We start from the raw sequence: 20,537 nt of genomic DNA, 5'->3' as shown, positions 1-20,537 counted from the left end.
ATATAAAACATACTTCCTGCCCTAAAGTAACTTATAGACTACCAGGGAAATTAGACATGAAACTCAGAAATGGGAAAGATACTGACATTTACTGAGTGCCTGCTCAGTGCCAGGTACTTTATCCTTTCCAAGTTACTCCTCACAAGAACCACTGGAGTTCCTATTTGTCTTCTCATTCTACAAGTAAACTGAGACTCAGAAAGCTTGAACCATTTTTTTTCAATAATACATAATTTTAATTCATAAAAAGATACATTCATTAATTTTTCTTTCACCCAGCCTTTTCTCCTAATCTGGCTTTGTCCAGGTTCTCCTGAGAACCACAAAACCTTATATTAAGCCAAATGTTCCTTTTTTTCCAGTTTTATTGACATAATTGACATATAGCACTGTATAACCTAAGGTGTGCAGCATAATGACTTGATTTACATACATCACAAAATGATTATCACAATAAGTTTAGTGAACATCCATTATCTCATATAGATACTTTTGTAAGAAAGTATTTTATATTTCTTTTTAAAGAAATATAAAAAAAATATTATTTCCTTGTGATGAGAACACTTCGAATTTACTCTTAACTTTCAAATATAACATGCAACATTGTTAAACATATTTATCATGTTGTACATCAGATTTCTAGTACTTATTTACCTTATAACTGGAAGTTTGTACCTTTTGACCACCTTTGTCCAATTCCCTCTCCCACCGCACCCCGCCTCTGGTAATCACAAATCTGATCCCTCTTTCTACGCGGTTTTTTTTTTGGTTGTTTAGTTGTTTGTTTTTGAAGTATAACTGACCTATGTTAGTTCCTGGTTTACAACGTAGTGATTCGATATGTCTATACATTTCAAAATGGAACTGGATTTTTACTATAATGTTTATGCTTTTTCTACTCTACCATTAACACAAGGCAAAGTAGTAAAAGGAGTGCAAAAAAGGATTTAAAAGTAACATGTGGTGGGACTTCCCTGGCCGTCCAGTGGTTAAGACGCCACACTTCCAATGCAGAGGGCATGGGTTTGATCCCTGGTCGGGGAACTAAGATCCTTAATGACGCAAGGCATGGCCAAAAAAAAAAAAAGTAACATGGTGAAATATTAAAAAAAAAAAAACATTGATACTGACAGAGAGACTCAGGTCATATGGAAGACATGAGGGAATTTGAGGTGGGCCTCAAAGGAGTTTTCAGAGCCTTAAATGGGAACTGGTTCTACCCATCAGTTTAAACAGCCAAAGTCTGTTCATTTTCCCCCTTTTGTAGCATAGTAAACAACTTTCTTTTAACATAATTTTAATGACCTTTATATAAACTATTTATCATGTTGTATGATCATTTCTGTGCCTTGCCCACTTCTTGGTCCCTTCTCACTATGTTCAAATCAAACTAACACCAGATCTGAGATTCTAAACAATTTAAGTAATTTTATATATAAATTAACATAAGCTATTTTACCAATCAACCTATTTAATTCTAAAGCATTCATCATCCCCTGCATCTTCTCTTCCCTAAGAAATATAAGCTCTATTTCTTAACTATTTCTTCTTCACATTTATCTGTGAATTTTATACAACTCCAAATAGGAATTTTAGGGTAAACATATTTTCAAGCCTTCAAAATAAGAAACATGAAAACCAATACATCCAGGTAATATTTCCATGGCCAAAGAAAAAAGGGGGAAAATCCAATAATGATACATACCCACAGGATGTTTTCATTAAACATCAGAGTTTGCATAATGTGGAGATTTAAGCTTGAACTTTCATTATCAGAACTTAAATCCTCCATTTATTGATACTAAATAGTTCCAAGTACTCAAACTATGATGATTCATTCATTTAAGTTCATTTTTTCACTTAAAACAACAAATAATTGTCAAGGAGAGGTAATACAAAATCTATAATATAACTTTAAGCTAGATCCCTATCAAACACATCCCATTCCCGTCGGCTCACATATACACTTAAAGATGCTATAGAGTAAAAGCAATAATTTTACCTTGCAGGTGCAGCTGAAGTACAGAAGACAAAAATAAGACAAAGGTTAAGGTGAGATTTATATTTTACTTAAAGAGATTTAATGTTGCCTTGATTTGAAAATTTTTTGTTCCAATAGGCCACTGTGCTTGATAATTGAAACAAACCTCTTGAGATTTTCTACATTAGTTTAGTGCACTGTAGTCTCATTATATTGACTGCTTCTCAAAATAAATGACCTCTCAGTTGAAGCTGGGAAAGGAGGCACAATCTAAGAGATTTTAATATTTCTGGATTTTACCTGTTCAAAGTTTTCAGTGGGAATTTTAAATGAACCAAAACCCCAAAATAATTTGTTGAACATTGAGTTTATCCTGTGTTAATATTTTTAACTCCTTGCAAACCAAATTCAAACTTTAAACAAAAAGCCCAATGAATAAATTTGAATCCAAAACAAACCTAGGTATGTTCTAAAAATGTCAAAACTGAATATTAAAACGGTCTCTGTACTGAGAAAGAAATCCAAATTCTGTCCTATTTGACTACCTTACCAAATTTCACACACAACAGACGAGAATAAGAAGATGCAAACAGTATCTCTAAGCCCAAACAGTAAGTATTGTATACCATAAAAGTAAGCAATGTAAACACACCCAGAGTTTTTTTGTTTGTTTGTTTGTTTTTGGCTGCATTGGGTCTTTGTTGCTGCACTCGGGCTTTCTCCAGTTGCGGTGAGTGGGGGCTACTCTTCGTTGCGGTGCGCGGGCTTCTCATTGCGGTGGCTTCTCTTGTTGCGGAGCACAGGCTCTAGGCACGCGGGCTTCAGTAGTTGTGGCACGCGGGCTCAGTAGTTGTGGCTCGCAGGCTCTAGAGCACAGGCTCAGTAGTTGTGGCACACGGGCTTAGTTGCTTCATGACATGTGGGATCTTCCCAGACTAGGGCTCGAACCCGTGTCCCCTGCATTGGCAGGCGGTTTCTTAACCACTGCACCACCAGGGAAGTCCCCAAAGTAGTAATAATAGTAATCCACAAAATAATACAACAGAGACCATGACTGCTCATCTCCCATTAAAATAACTGAAAATCTGCTTTGCAGAAAACAGAAGCATGAGTAAGACAGAAAAGAAAATATCTAGTTTGACTCAGCATTCCCTCTTCCCAAATACATTTTCCTCCTTTTCCTGACAACATGTTTTGAAATAAATCTAAGTCAATGTTCTATACAAGCTACACATTCAATGAGTTCATGAAAATTATGTAGATTCATGGAGTAATTTGAGAAAGAGAACAAGAAGAAACCAGCTGAAGCAGCAGGAAAAAATGCAGCCAGGGCTCTGGCAAGTAAAGTTTCCCTGGCACTCACCGCCAATGCCCTGGCTTCCTCTTGTAGTCAGATCAATACAATCAAATAATTCCACAGCTCCAGCAGCCTACTAATTCCCATAATGAAAGAATATTGAGTATCATTGCTCCAAAAGAATAGCCAGCTCAACAGTTGTCATTTTTCCTTATTTAATATTTTGTGCATTTGTACAAGGTACTAGATGTTACCTATAACATAAAAAAAATTCCATACTCACAGCATTATATATACAAAAGAGTATCCTATAAGTACCTGACTGAAGGCACTGAATCACCAAGTGTGATCTTAGTGTCCCTAAAATGTCAGAGTGAAATAGTGCCAAAAGATTCTGGAAACTAAAGCAGACAGAAGTAATGAGCAAAGACTAAATATTAATGCTCTATAAATATTAATGTTTAGAGTAAAAAGAAATTGTTTTAAGCATAAGAAATGGCTAATCCATCCTACTTAAATATGGCAAATACAGAGCAACCAAAATGAAGTAATATTGAGAAAAAAAATTATTTCATTTTCTGAAGTCAGTACATTGACTTTCATACATATTTTCCAAATGAACTTACCAGATGATAATATCACTCATGAAAAGGAAGTTTACAGCTAACGCTGAAAATTAAAGGACACATATATCTCAAATGATTTTTTACTGTAAGGAATGATAACCAAAGTTAAATTAAGAACATAGAACAAAATTGGGCTTGAAACCTAAACTAGAAGTAGTCCTGTGGAGTTGAAAGTACACTGGCCTTGAAGTCTGGGTTCAAGTCCTTGTTATGCCGTTTAATAATTTCATACCTTTGGACAAGTCACTACTACTCCAATTCTTGATTGTGTTACCTGTAAAATGGGAGAAATTGTCCTTGCCTGCCTGCTTTATAAGATTGTTGTGAAATCAGCTGAGGAAAAATGGAACACATTCATTCTACAAATCTTTAACATGGGCCTGGCAACATGCCAGCCATGAAAGAAATGGAGGAAAACAAAAGAGAAATAGCTCTTGCCCTAGAAAAGCAAATCATCTAGCTTTACAGATTACTGCTTTATAAATTTTAAAGTTCCATAAAATTGTAAGAGACCACTGTCATTAAACTCATGCCCATTCAGTAGTGAATGAGGACTGAACAAAAGAGTAATTCAATAATTATTTATTGAGCATCTCTCAGCAAGGGATTTTTGAGGGAAATAGATACACTTATTTAGATTTTTTTCTTCAATATTACTACAAAACTTATTTTTATTTATTTAATTAATTCTATTTTATTATGGCAGAATACTTAACATGAGATACATGCTTCTTGAATTTTTAAGTATAAAATACATTGTTCTTGTCTATAGGTACAATGTTCTATATGAGATCTCTAGTTTATTCACATAGTTTAACTGAAACTTTATGCCCACTAATTCCCCATTTGTGTGTTCTTGGCACCCTTGTTGAAGATCAGTGACTGTATACACATGGATTTACTTCTGGGCCCTCCATTCTGTTCCACTGATCTACATGTCTCTCTTTATGCCAGTACCATACTGTTTTGTTTACTGCAGCTTTGTAATATTTTTGAAATACAGTAGTGTGATGCCTCCAGCTTTGTTCTTCTTTCTCAGAATTGAGTTGACTATTTGTGGTTTTTATGTGGTTCCATATGAATTGTAGAGTTGTTTTTCAATTTCTGTTATAAAAATGTCACTGGGATTTTAATAGGAATTCCTTTGAATCTGTAGATCACTTTGGGTATGGACATTTTAACAATATTAAGTCTATCAATCCATGAACATGGGATGTCTTTCCATTTGGGTCTTCTTTAATTTCTTTCATCAATGTTGTATAGTTTTCAGTATTACAAATCTTTCACCTCCTTAGTTACATTTATTCCTAGGTATTTTATTCTTTTTGGTGCTACTGTAAATGGCATTGTTTTCCTAATATCCTCTTCAGATAGTTCATCATAAGTGTATAGAAATGCAACTGATTTCTATATCCTGATTATATATCCTACAACTTTACTGAATTTGTTTATTAGTTCTACCAGTTTTTTTGGTGGAGTCTTAAGGGTTTTTTTTGTATATAATATCATCTTATCTGAAACTAGTGACAGTTTTTCTTCCTCCTTTCCAATCTGGATGTCTTTTATTTCTCTTTATTGCCTAGTTGCTATGACTAGGACTTCCAATACAATGTTGAATAAAAGTGGTGAGAGTGGGCATCCTTGTCTTTTTCCTGATCTTAGAGGAAAAGTTTTCAGCTCTTCATCATCATGTATGATGTAAGTTGTGAGCTTGTCATATATGGACTTTATTATGTTGAGGTGCTTTCCTTCTATTCCTAGTTTGTTGAGAATTTTCAACGTAAGGTAGCTAGCTAGTGGGAAGCAGCCGCATGGCACAGGGATATCGGCTCGGTGCTTTGTGACCGCCTGGAGGGGTGGGATAGGGAGGGTGGGAGGGAGGGAGACACAAGAGGGAAGAGATATGGGAACATATGTATATGTATAACTGATTCACTTTGTTATAAAGCAGAAACTAACACACCATTGTAAAGCAATTATACCCCAATAAAGATGTTTAAAAAAAAAAAATGATGTTGAATTTTTTTCAAACTTTTTTTCTGCATCTATTGAAATGATCATGTGATTTTTACCCTTTATTCTGTTCATGTGCTGTATCACATTGATTGATTTTCATATGTTAAACCATTCTTGTATACCAGGTAAAATCCACTCGGTCACAGTGTATCATCCTTTAATATGCTACTGAATTCAGTGTGTTAGTATTTTTTTTAATATTTTTGCATCTATATTCATTAGGGATATTAGCCTGTAATTTCTTTTCTTGTAGTATTCTTATCTGGCCTCATAAAATGAGTTTGAGAGTGTTCCCTCTGCTTCAGTCGTTTGGAAGAGTTTGAGAAGCACTGACATTAATTCTTCTTTAAATGTTCAGCAGAATTCACTAGTGAAGCCATCTGGTCCTGGGTTTTTCTTTGTTAGGAGGTTTTGATTATTTATTCAATCTCCCTTCTTGTTATAGGTCTGTTCAGACTTTCTATTCCTTCATGATTTAGTCTTGGTGGTAAGTTGTATGTTTCTAGGAATTTATACATTTCTTCTAGGTATTGTTCATTGGTGTATAATTATTCATAGTAGTTTTGTTTTGTTTTGTTTTGTTTTGCGGTACGCGGGCCTCTCACTGTTGTGGCCTCTCCCATTGCGGAGCACAGGCCCCGGACGCACAGGCTCAGCGGCCATGGCTCACGGGCCTAGCCGCTCCGCGGCATGTGGGATCTTCCCGGACTGGGGCACGAACCCGTGCCCCCTGAACCGGCAGGCGGACTATCAACCACTGTGCCACCAGGGAAGCCCCATAGCAGTTTTTATGATCATTCTTTATTTCTGTGGCCTCAGTTGTAATGTCCCATCTTTCATTTCTGATTTTATTTGAGTCTTCTCTCTTCTGTTCTTAGTCTAGCTAAGGTTTGTCTATTTTGTTTATCTTTTTAAAAAACCAACTCTTGGTTCTGTTGGGTTTTTTTCTCATTTTCCTAATTTCTATTTCATTTATTTCTGCTCTAATGTTTGTGATTTCCTTTCTTCTTCATTCTTCTAACTGAGTTTAGTTCTTCTTTTTTAGCTCTTTGAGGTATAAAGTTCTTGCTTGAGATCTTTCTTCTTTTTAACACACTATTGACTGGGGGATTCTTGCAGAAACGAACGCCTCTGGCTGGCAATTTGTTATGTAAGTGAATACTGAAACACCCACGTTTGAGTAAATATCAACAACTTATTTTGCACTTAATGTATTTCTTTGAAGCTTTGTACATGTCTTACTAAAGCATTCTAATATTTCATTAGAGTGTGATAGGCAGTATAGCAGGCACCTCTGTGCAGGGGAATAGAACATCTATTCCAAACATACCGTGTTTCACTGTGCTTTACCCTGGAAGAGCAGACTTTCTGGCTGCACTTGTCTTTTTAGCCTTGTGGTTATTATTTCCTCTAGAATATGTTCTTTTATTTTACCTGATAGTCGACAAGGTGGATCTTTGCACAGGGCTCTTTTAGAAACACCACAAGAAGGACAAGGTGCAGGACTGCCACTACATTCACCAGAATGGTCAGTTACCCATTCTCTAGGTATTGCTAACAAAAATTGCTTGTAAGTCATTTTATCCTGTGCATTTAGGCTACAATAAATTTTAAAGCACTGAATAAACCATTTTCGAGTTTTCTGGAGGATATTGAAGTTTTCCAGATATTGATCAGATCAATCAACTCCTTTCATATATTTATTATACTCTAATATACAAGTGGGCTTTAGTTATCTGATGGCCAGTCCTCCTGTCTTCCTTTCCTGTAGATGCTATGGGGAGAGGCATCATGAATAGTTGTCAGCATGCAGACTAGCCTCTTGCCTTTCCAGAGAAGAAGAATCATTTCTCCCTTCCATAAGAACGCCATTTCTCCCCTCTGTAGATTTTTCGATTTCTCCTTTAATTGGTTTGGTAGACCACAATTCTCTCTTATAGTTCCACAAACTCTGGCTTTATTTTTCAACAATATTTCAGATGTGGACACACTGTTGTAATAATTGTCTTGGTAAAGATGGTACCATGAACCAAGATAAGGTTGTACGACCAATAATAGTTTCTTGCAGTTTCTTTCCTTCACCCATGTAAATCTCAAGGTTGCATATATATCCAGTTTCACTTTTGCTAACCATCCTGACCAAAATTCCATATTTTGTAAGTTTTCCAGGGTTAAAGGTTTTGAATCTGAGTTGTCCTCCCCACTTTATCATTGCCTCATCAAGTAATAGCTCTCATTTGGGTATATAGATCAATTGAAATTTTGGTAGAAATAATCCAAAAGAGGTTTAACTTTTGAAATTCTGTCTGCAGGAAGTGGAGTTTCTGAGTTATCATTAAAGTGAAGAAATGTCATTATTTGTTCAAACCTTCTTCCTGTCATAATCTTTGGAAAGATAGGTGTTTCAAGTAAGGGATCAGTCGACCAATATTCTTTCCAGTGTGACTTTCTTATTTGTCCCATCAAAATTATTAATCCAAGAAACTTCTTCATGTCACTATTGGTTACATCAGTCCATTTTAAAGCCTTATCATACTTTTTATATGATTTTTCATTCTGTTAGTAATACAAGTTTGTTTGAGAAGCGACCAACTCGAAAAAGTCATTACCAAAATTAATTCTGTTATTTCACTAACACTTTGCGGGTTATTACATTCAACAGTTACACCTGACACACCTGTAAAGACGTCAAATTTTCATGAAATGTTGTCTTCAAGCCACTCTTCTGTAGAAGCAAAGGAGCATTCTCTAGCACTGTGAGTTTCATTTTCACTTTCTGTATCAGAATCAGTCACTAAGGTTTTTCGTCTTTTTCTTGGTCTAATATTCAATTCACATCATCTGAATCAGAACTATATTCTGAAGAACTATAATCTTCAGAGACACTAGTATATATGTCACCTGGACAATCAGAGAAAGTATCTGCAAAAAATTCACCAAAAAATTCTTCTTCACTCAAAATTTCATGGAATCATTGTTTTAAATTTTACAGTAATAAACTTGCATTTATAATATATACAAGGTGGGAACAAAAACCTAACAGAGCAAAATGTGAATGATAATGACAATCATAAGTTGTATAATGAACCCCTGATCAATTTTAAGCTCTAACAACTTCGCATGGTGATGTTAATTGTATCACTCTCTAAAAACGTATTGATATGTCTCCGGTCAATAACGTTCAGGTAACAAAAGATGTATTAATAGGTCTCTGGTCAATAATGTGTTAATGTAGGGATTTATCTCTGTGAACTTCCTTCTTAACACTAGTTTTGCTGCATCCCATAAGTTCTGATATATTTTCATTTTCATTTGTTTCAAGGAATTTCCTAATTTCCTTTCTGATTCCAACTTTGACCTAATGGTTCAAAAGTGTGTCATATAATTTCCACATATTTGTAAATTTTCCAGTTTTCCTTCTCTGTCAATTTCTAGTTTCATTCCATTGTGGCAGAAAAGATCCTTGATATTATTTTAATCTTCTTAGATTTGTTAAGACTTGTTTTGTGACCTAACATGTTATCTATCCTGGAGAAAGAGCCGTGTGCATTTGAGAAGAATGTGCATTCTGCTACTGTTGGGTGAAATGTTCCATATATGTCTGTTAGATCCATTTGGTTTATATTATTGTTCAGGTCTTCTGTTTCCCTATTGATCTTCTGTCTAGATGTTCTATCCATTTTTCAAAGTGAGGTACTGAAGACTCCCACCTATTGTATTGCTATCTATTTCTCCCTTCAGTCTGTCAATGTTTGCTTAATACATTTAGGTTCTCTAATGTTGGATGCATATATATTTATAATTGTTTTATCTTCCTGGTGAATTTACACTTTCACCATTATATAATGTCCTTCTTTGTCCCTTTTGATAGTTTTTGACTTAAACTTCCTTTTGTCTAAATATAGCTACTGATCCCTTTTGGTTACCATTTGCATGGAATATCTTTTTCCATCCCTTTACATGCAGCCTGTATGTATCCTTAAATCTAAAGTAAGTTTCTTTTGCACAGCATACAGTTGGGTCTTGTTTTTTTAATCCAGTCAGCCACTTTGTGTCCTTTGATTGAGTTTAATCCACTTACATTTAAAGTAATTATTGATAGAGAAGGATTTACTATTGCCACTTCATCAGTTGCTTTTGTTAATCTCTTAGTTCTTTTTTCTGTCTTTTCCTCTCTTGCTATCTTCCTTTATGTTTTGCTGGGTTTTTTATATTGATACACTTTGATTTCTTTGTGTGTGTGTGTGTGTGTGTGTGTGTGTGTAACTTCTACTGTATTTTTTGTGGTTACTTTGGGGTTTACATAAAATGTAACAGTCTGTTTTAAGCAGATAACAACTTAAGTTCAGTTGCATACAAAAACTGCACTTTTACTTCTCTCTCTCACACACACACACACACACACACACACACACTTTATGTTACTGTTCTCAAAATTTACATCTATTCATGTTGTATAATTTTACCATATTTTTTAGTCATAGCTATTTTAAATATTTTTTCTCTTAACTTTTATACTAGAATGAAAAGTGATTTACCTACCACCATTACAGTAATACAGTATTCTGTATTTGTCTATATATTTACCATTACCAGAGTTTCATACTTCCTTATGCTGTAGTGTTGCTATTTCAAATCTTTTCATTTCAACTTGAAGTACTCCCTTTAGCTATTCTTGTAGGCCAGGTGTAGTGGTGATGAACTCCATCAGCTTTTGTATGGTAAACTCTTTTTTTAGTTAAAAAAAAAAAAAAAAAAAAAACACCTTCCCTGGCCTTGAGTAGTACCATGTTCACTATGATGTTCTCGAGCTCCACAGGCTGTGGTGCCAACAGGCCCACTGGGCTGAGCCACCAGCCAGGACTACACAAGGGAGCTGGGACCGGATGGCAATTTCCATGGCTCTATTTGGCTCACAGTGACCACACCATAGTTTCCCAAGCCTCCCTGGCTGATGCCGCCTGTCATGTACTCCCCCTCACCTCCCAGTACCACCCTGACAACCTTGGAAATTCTTTATTGATCCATTTTTGAAGATAAGTTTTGCTGGGTATAGTATTCTTAGATGGCAGTTTTTTTCTTTCAGCACTGCCTCTGGCCTGCAAAGTTTCTGCTGAAAAATCCACTGATAGCCTTATAGGGGTTGCCTTGTATGTGACAAGTTGATTTTCTCTTGTTTGTTGTTTTTCACTCCCTTTTTCTCTTTGACTTTTGACAATTTGATTACAGTAGTCTGCCCTTATTGCAGGGATACATTCCAAGACCCCCCAGGGATACCTGAAACTATGCATAGTACCAAACCACATACATACTGTTTTTTTCTTATACTAACAGGCAGGTAGCATAAAAAGCATGGATACACTAGACAAAGAGATGATTCATGTCCCAGACAGGACAGAGCAGGATGGCATGAGATTTCATCACACTACACAGAACAGCATACAATTTAAAACTTATGAATTGTTTATCTCTGGAATTTTCCATTTAATATTTTTGGACCACAGTTGACCATGGGTAACTGAAACCAAGGATAGCAAAACTACAGATAATGGCTACTACTGTATAATGCGTCCAGCACAGATTTCTTTGGGTACATGTTTTTCAGTATCTTTTGGGCTACTTAGATCTGGATTGCCATTTCTTTCCCCAGATTTAGGGCATTACCAGCCATTATTTATTTGAATAAGCTTCCTGGTCCTTTTTCTATCTCTCTTTTCTCCTGCTGATACTCCCATAATGTTTAATGGTATTCAATAAATCCTTTAGCTATCTTCACTCTTCATTTGTTTCTTTTTGCTCCTCTGACTAAACTATTTCCAGTGACCTATCTTCAAGTTCACTGATCCTTTCTTCTGCTTGATCTAGTCTGCTGTTGAATTTTTCAGTTCAATTGTTGTGTTCTTTAGCTCCATGATTTGTTTCGTACTTATTATATTTTTTACCTCTTCGTTGAAATTCTCACTTTGTTCATGCATTGTTCTCTTGGCCTCAGTGAGCATCTTTATGACTGTTATTTTGAATTCACTGTCAGGTAAATCATATAACTCTGTTTCATTAGGGTCAGTTTCTGGAGATTCATCTCATTCCTTTGTTTGGAACATCTTTGCCTGATTCTTCATTTTCCTTAGCTCTCTGTGTTGCTGTCTACATATTCGACAAAGCAGGCACCTTTCCTAGACTTTGTGGACTGGCTTTATGCAAGAGAAGACCTCCCACCAAACAGCTGGGCTTCTACCAACTCTCACTCCCTATGGAGAAACAGGCAGCTGCAGTTTTTGTCTACTTACTCTGTGCTGAGCCAGAGGGGGCAGGGAGCTGTGGTGTTTTACCAGTCTAAGCCACCCCCTCCATTTCTCCCTACCAGGTGGCTAGACTTTGATGGATCAGAACTCCAAGACAGGCAAGATAAAGCCAGTTTTCTGGGGAGCCCCCTCAGAAAGGCTAGAGTGCTGGACTATGAAACAACCCCCAGGGGCAGGGACTCCAGTGAGAAGTTATCCCAAATATCCCTACTGAGGCAAGACTGAACACAAACCTGATTCATCATTCAGTGAGCATTCCACCAAACCACAAGGTCTCAAAGATTTGTGAAAAAGGTTTAAGTTCACCCTAGAAACCTTCCCCAGGTGACCTCATACAAACCAATTGCTTCTCCTAATGCTTACTTCTTGAGGCTTTCCAATCTTATTCGCTCCAAATGTATCTTTCAATGTCTAGTACCTCTCATACATGCCTCAAATCCAATATGTATAAAATCTATAAACTGCTTCTCCTCTATGTAAACAGCAAACCAATGTCCTCAAAGCCCAACTAGATTCCTCGAAGGTTGCTTGATGCTTCCCTTTCCTTCTGAACAGATTCCAATCACTTTCCAAATTGCAGACTGTTCCTCCGTCATTTTTATCATTCATTCCCCACCCCACACCATCATTTCACAACCAGATGACATCACCTCATCACTGGCATCTCTGCCTCCACTCTGGCCCCCTTGCCCACTGCTACCAGAATAATAGTCCTAAAATTCAAATCTTGTATCATTTCCCTGCTTAAAATCTTTAATAGTTCCCCCTTAGCTTTCAGACTAAAGTTCAAACTTTTTAACTTAGCACATAGGCCTGTCACAAGTAGGTCTATGCCTACCTCTGCAGCTTCAACTCTTGTTCCTCCCACAAAATCATCCTTCATCCCAGCCGTTTAGAACTACTACTGGTCTTTAAGCATGTACTATTCCCTCCAGGTAAAATGCTCTCTGCCCGCACCACTTTCTTTGTCTAGTTAACTCACTCTCCAAACTTAGCCTTGCATTATTCATTCAAAACACTCCCTTGATATAACTGCCATCATGCCTCCACAATAATTCCAGGAGAACAGGACCATGGTAGTGTATTTTCTAAATCTGACTCTCTAGCACATATTATGGTGACTGGCACACAGTAAGCACACAAAAAATAACTGTCTGCTGAATGGACTAATTAATGAAACTCGAGCTACCTGGAATGATGCAAGTCCTTTTTAAAAGTTAAATTTTTTTACATGGCTTAAATTTCCTTTGTCTCTAAAGTTTTCAATATGAAATTCAGCACAAATCCAGCAATTTGTGTCCTATTTGCCTCCATTTCTTATTTCTCCTATTCCATCTAATACCAGTCCTGTGACTTGGTTTTTTCTTTAAACGTTAAAAGCTCTCTACATATTTTGCCAAGAATCTCCTGTAGAATATACTTGGCTTCTAACAGCAATTTAACTATATAGTAATTTCTCTCCTTATAAACTGCTGATATTTTTAAAAATAAGATTTAGAAACCCTTTTGCTGGTACATATCTGCATTTTAACAATAGAAGGTGGCATCAAAAAGTCTCAGTTACCATTATTGTAATGTGTGATTTTCTGTCAATGTTATGAATATTCTTCATATTCAGAATTATTGTTCAGTATACAAATGCTTTATAGCAATGCTTGTAGCAAATATTAAATATGTATTTGACATAAAAAGTTATTAAATAGAGGTGCCATTTCCTATAATGACATCGGTCTATTTTTTAATCCAAAGGGACAAATATTCCCATTTAAAAAAAATAAAACAGGCTATGGTATGATAACAGAAAAAGTCAGAGAAGTTAGTTCAACTCAGGAGTTAATTTATTTCCCTTCATTTTTAGGAATAAGGAGAATATTGCACTGCAGGAGTCGAAAAATGGGAGCAAGGTACCATAGTGGAAAAAGGTAGGACAAGGAAAGGAAGGAAGGTGAAAGAAAATTTGCACCAGTTCTTACAAGGTATTTTATATATTATATCATTTAATCTTCACAAGGCCCCTAAGTATTCAGAGTAAGTTTTATTATCCATATAGCTCAGAAGAAGAAACTAAGGTTCACAAATTTTTAATTTTCCCAAAGTCGCCCAGCTAATCAACAACAGAACCAGGATTCAGGCAAGGTCTCCCTGCTGCCAAAAGCCATCTTTGCTCTCCATCTTGCCCTGACCCCCAAAGAAAGCAAGAGATATGCAAGCCAACATTCTCTCAAAGAAAACTGACCCTTACAAAATTCATATGCCAATAAAATAGGATGTGGAATCTCGAGATGTATAAATAGTACAAAAAAGTTAAAAAAAACTTGAACAGTACCAGAGAGAAATTTTTAAATTTAAATTCCCATAGAAAATTATCAGCAGTGGTGGTAATAAAGCCAAACTGCCTTTCCAAGTTTCTACAATTAATTACATACTGAAATATCATCGCTTTTTTTCTCTGTCCTCTCTTACCTTTGATTTGGACTTAATTCCCCCCAGAAGAAAACATGTACTTCCTTAAGGAACTAGACACATTTAAAACTGCCAAGTCAGGAATCCTTGATATATTTAATTATATATTAACTCTGTATTGGCTGGCAGTACTTATCCTATGGAGAGTTACTCAGTGAATCATGTTTGCATGAGTTGGTGGTCTCAGTCTACATCTTCATAAATGTTTGATCATAACTGCATCTCTGGGACAGTCTCAGTGGAAAGAGGATAATTTAATAAAGATAAGGAATCAGGAAATATATAGGTACGGACTATCAATCAAAAGTAGAGTAATATCTCATTTACCCGACTTATAAAAGGAAATATACCTCAATAGGGATGAAGAATTTTGTTATTTAGAAAAAAATTATAATAAGGAAGAAAAGAGTAAGGCCACTTAAGAAAACATTGTGATAGCAGAGGAATTCTTTGACACTGTGCAATAAAGAATAAATACCAAAAAAATGTAGCAGGGATTTTTGTGAGTGTTATTGGGGGGAGAAAGCCCAAACTGAGCAGAAGCTTGCATAAAATAATAAGACTGGAGGAGAGGCAGGTCTTTGTCCATCATATTCAAAACTAGGAAAAGAAATAAAAAATTAGGCCCCTGCTTTTGAAAGAAGAATGTGTGTCCAGAAGAAGAAATCTAGATCTTCAAAGTTGATGCCCTCCCCGCAAAAAACATAGATTATTTTACAATAGGATGGTGTGTATGTGAGAGAGAGAGAAAGAGACAGAGAGAAAGAGAGAGAGAGAGAGAGAGAGAGAGAGAGAGAGAGAGAGAGAGAGAGAGGGAGTTGACTACAGAGTTCTTAGGAAAGGAACAGTTTATATTGAGGAAAATACCTTCAGATGTAATTTAAGAGACATAGTGATATCTAAGGACACAAATGAGCAGAGGCCGAGTCAACGGTGTCTTGACAGAATATTTTACTCCTTAGGGGTGTGAGGGAAAACAAAGGAGAGTAGGTAAGGGAGAAAGGAGGTAGAAGGACAATGAGATGAAGTTGCTTCAAACGATTTTGAAGATTTCTAATATACAAACTGAAACCACTTAGAATATATTGTTACACTACAGAACCCCCTCCCTTCCACCTTCCAAGTTTCTAATAGATTTGCCATATACATGAACATGCCTTGTGCAGGAGTATTTGTATGTATATGTGTGTGTTAAAGGGGAAAAGGGTCATCTTCCAAGTATGAATTAACATACTATAGAATAGCAGTAGAAAGACCATCCATAACCTAAAGTAATTCTGTGGAAGCAAGAGCTTGGAGCCAGAGATGACCCTGAGAATATGAGCCTAAGAAAATTTGCAGAAATCTTGGGAGAACATTGTACTTTACAGGACGTGGAATGAGGGTTCAAACCAATTATATCTAGATCTTAAGGGCAAGGAGATGCTAGCAGATGAGTGGTTTATAACCATAAGTAAGTAGGATGTGAGTAACTGAAAAATGAAAGTCAAAAAAAAAATAGAAAAGGAATAAAACCAAGCAAACAATGGTCACTTAGAGCTCTTATGGGGTTATTAAAAGTAAGTCATGCCAAACTAACGTCATTTCCCTTAAAACTGGGGCTACGAGACTGGTAAATCTGTGATGCCACAGATATAATACATCTTGATTTCAGAAAGGCCTTTGAGAAAGTACTAGAGAATAAAATAAAGAAACATGGTTTATTCATTCAAATGAAGTGAGTTTGAAGCTCATTTCAACGACTTTATTCAAAACATGTTAATATTTGATTGATGCTATCTAAAAGAAAGCTATAGCATTAAACAATTTTTAATGAATAAATTGTTAAAGAAATCTGAAAATGACACCAATTTGGGAGGGGAAAACAAATCAAACGTCAAAAAGATCTGGATGGGGCTTCCCTGGTGGAGCAGGGGTTGAGAGTCCGCCTGCCGATGCAGGGGACACGGGTTCGTGCCCCGGTCCAGGAAGATCCCACATGCCACGGAGCGGCTGGGCCCATGAGCCGTGGCCGCTGAGCCTGTGCATCCGGAGCCTGTGCTCCGCAGTGGGAGAGGCCACAACAGTGAGAGGCCCGTGTACAGCAAAAAAAAAAAAAAAAAAAAGATCTGGATGGATATAACAAAAAGACAACTAAGAAGGTAAAATGCATTGAATATAAATATAACATCAACCTTTACATATAAAAAGATAAAACTAGTATCACAGGAGGAAGATCTAGATTAAAAGTAGTCTGAGTTCAGAGACTTGGAGGTTTTAATTGATCACAAAATCAGTAAGAACCAACAGCATGACAAGGCTATCATAATAGGTAAGATAATACTGGACATTAAATCAGGGAGGTAACTGTCCAAGTAAAATATGGAATGTTCACATGAAAGCATTTGTTTTTATTTCAAGATGTTTTGATTTCAACATTTTATGGCAGTTACCTATCTAGAATATGCATAGGAAAGGATTTACAGAGATGATTTGGGGGATTTTTGTTTCCTATATTAGCAAATTAGTAAGTCACAATTCAACCCTCTGCTGAAGAAAACTAACAAAATTTGATGAAATATAAAATACTTCATGTTAAAAACATCAAAAAGCTAACAAAACAGTGCGGAATTTCCTGATATAAGTTCCAGAAGAGGTAACATTTAGTATACAAAGATAGCCATTCACATGAGAAGACAAGACACCATGAGCATAATAAAATGACAACAGCACAAGCAGACACCCAGGGAGTCCAGACACTGAAATTTTCAAACTTTAACCATAAAACAAACCTGCTTACAGTGTTAAAGTACATCAAAAAACTTAAAAGCTTTTGCACAGCAAAGGAAAATATAAGCAAGATGAAAAGACAACCCTCAGAATGGGAGAAAATATTTGCAAATGAAGCAACTGACATAGGATTAATCTCCAAAATTTACAAGCAGCTCATGCAGCTCAATAACAAAAAAAACAAACAACCCAATCCAAAAATGGACAGAATACCTAAATAGACATTTCTCCAAAGAAGATATACAGATTGCCAACAAACACAAGAAAGGATGCTCAACATCACTAATCATTAGAGAAATGCAAATCAAAACTACAATGAGATATCATCTCACACCAGTCAGAATGGCCATCATCAAAAAATCGAGAAACAATAAATGCTGGAGAGCATGTGGAGAAAAGGGAACCCTCTTGCATTGTTGGTAGGAATGTAAATTGATAGAGCCACTATGGAGAACAGTGTGGAGGTTCCTTAAAAAACTAAAAATAGAACTGCCATACAACCCAGCATTCCCACTACTGGGCATATACCCTGAGAAAACCATAATTCAAAAAAAGTCATGTACCACAATGTTCATTGCAGCTCTCTTCACAACAGCCAGGACATGGAAGCAACCTAAGTGTCCATCGACAGATGAATGGATAAAGAAGATGTGGCACACATATACAATGGAATATTACTCAGCCATAAAAAGAAATGAAACTGAGTTATTTGTAGTGAGGTGGATGGACCTAGAGACTGTCATACAGAGTGAAGTAAGTCAGAAAGAGAAAAACAAATACCGTATGCTAACATATATACATGGAATCTAAAAAACAAAGAAAAATGGTTCTGAAGAACCTAGGGGCAGGACAGGAATAAAGATGCAGACGTAGAGAATGGACTTGAGGACACGGGGAGGGGGAAGGGTAAGCTGGGACAAAGTGCGAGAGTGGCATGGACATATATATACACTACCAAATATAAAACAGATAGCTAGTGGGAAGCAGCCGCATAGCACAGGGAGATCAGCTCGGTGCTTTGTGACCACCTAGAGAGATGGGATAGCGAGGATGGGAGGGAGACGCAAGAGGGAAGAGATACGGGAACATATGTATATGTATAGCTGATTCACTTCATTATAAAGCAGAAACTAACACACCATTGTAAAGCAATTATACTCCAATAAAGATGTTAAAAAAAAAAGACTGAAACAAGATCATACAAGACATGGAAATTCTAGAGTATCCAGAGTAGTCTGAAACTGTCATATAAGGAACATTCAAAGGTCAAGAAATTTTTAGCTTAAATAAGATAAGACATATGTAAGTCCTAAGAGTAACCATCAGTTACTTGAAAACTGCATTTTCCTATTGCCTTGATTCTGTGTTTCTCCAGAAAGTAAACTAGAAGCAGTGAATGGAAATAGCAGGGATGCAGCTTTAAGCTCAGTTTGAGAAAAATGTCTTCAGCAATTAGAATTATCCAATATCTGCTTCACTGTCTCACAGAATTGAGATTGCTATCACAGAAAGTGATCACATATATTGTTAGACAGTTGTGTGTATCGCATATTGTAGGACAGTCTATCTACTTCAATAATATACTAGAGTAGAAGGGCACTGAAGTTTATCCACTACGATTTTTTCATTCTAAGTAGAAATTTAATAGAACCATAAACATTAAAAATATTCTAAGTCACAATATTCCAATGTATGGTCTGAGAATGTTCCAGGATTCATATATTATAGAAGAGTTCTGGGGTCAAGAAATTTGGGAAACTCTGGGTTAAGCAAAGTTAAACAACTTTCTTTGCTTCAATATTTCTCACCAACTTTAATGCTAATGTGCATCAAAAACATTCAAAGGGAATTTCAGTGTGCAGCACTGACCATAATAAAAACTTTTTTTCATGTTGCATATTTATAAGACAGGTTCTGCAGAATACTTTTAGGGGAATATTGGGCTAAATAATTCTAATCTTAATCTCCAAAAATATTTTTCAATTTGCCTTCATTCTATGTGAAACCTTGAAAGAATTGAGTTGAATAATACAATTCAAATATAAATTTTTATAAGGATGAAACAATAAAAAACTATCACAATTTACCACCTCCTAATTGATTATAAAGGCAGTAATTTTCACCTTACCAAAGCCTTTCATTCTGCCTATCCCAACAAATCTAGAGTTAAAACAGGAAATACTGAGTCATTGGAACTAGGAATTACCTGGCATTTAATCTTTCATGCTCACTTCTGGTTATAGCATTTATTAGTGTCTATATTCAAATATAAAAAATAAAGCTCAGAAATTTTCAGGGATTTGTTTAAGGTATCCAACAAACCAGTAGCCAAGTAACAAAAAACATTGTTCAAATATCTCACATACAAATCTATTGGTAGATAGTTGCTAGTGATGAAAACTAATCCCTTTCCTGAAAAGCTACTTAAACAACAGCTACAACAAAAAGGTGCCAAATTGCCTTTTTGCAGTAATAAAACTATCAAAAGAAAAGGAATCTGAAAGTATAAAGGAAAGGTCACTCTGCTTTAGGGTTAAAACAAATATTAGTAAGTAAGAGAAAGATTAAAAAAGGTTTAGCTTAGCAATTAGAGAAAATGATTTTGACAAGAAGGTCAATCAGACAAGGCCATCATTTGCCTAATAACGTAGTGATACTACAGTCACCAAGCGCCTTTATGAAAATGCAGATGTATTAATGAACAGAAGAGCAAGGGTCCTATTTAAAGTAGGAGAAACAGCAGCGACTCCAAAGAGTTCTTTGCAACCTTTTCATCTAGACACTATTAATGACTTGGTCAAACTAAATAAATTAAGAAAGTGAAAAAGGCTGAAATAAAATTCTCCTTCTACTAAGCTTCTGCTAAATGGTTTTGTCTAACAAAATAAAGCAAGCAAGATATCTTGCTGCCTTTGTAGTCTCTCCTAGTTAAAATATGTTCTTTACTCTTACTAAATCCATTTATACATTTTCATAATGGATTACTACAGACAACACAGACTACCTGCAAACATGCACTGTTTATCTTAGATCAAGAGGAGCTGGCAGGGCTTCCCTGGTGGCGCAGTGGTTGAGAGTCTGCC

General features: G+C 36.0%; 1 protein-coding gene across 13 annotated transcripts in view; it reads right to left on the bottom strand.

Moving 5' to 3' along the window:
* CTNNA3 (catenin alpha 3) overlaps positions 1-20,537 on the bottom strand; it is a 1,677,393-nt gene that overhangs the window by 1,465,201 nt on the left and 191,655 nt on the right. The gene's annotated exons all lie outside the window — the stretch shown is intronic.

Source organism: Stenella coeruleoalba (genome assembly GCF_951394435.1).
Source record: "Stenella coeruleoalba genome assembly, chromosome: 16".
In the NCBI taxonomy this organism is placed as follows: Eukaryota; Metazoa; Chordata; class Mammalia; order Artiodactyla; family Delphinidae; genus Stenella; species Stenella coeruleoalba.
This window is presented reverse-complemented; position numbering and strand designations above follow the sequence as displayed.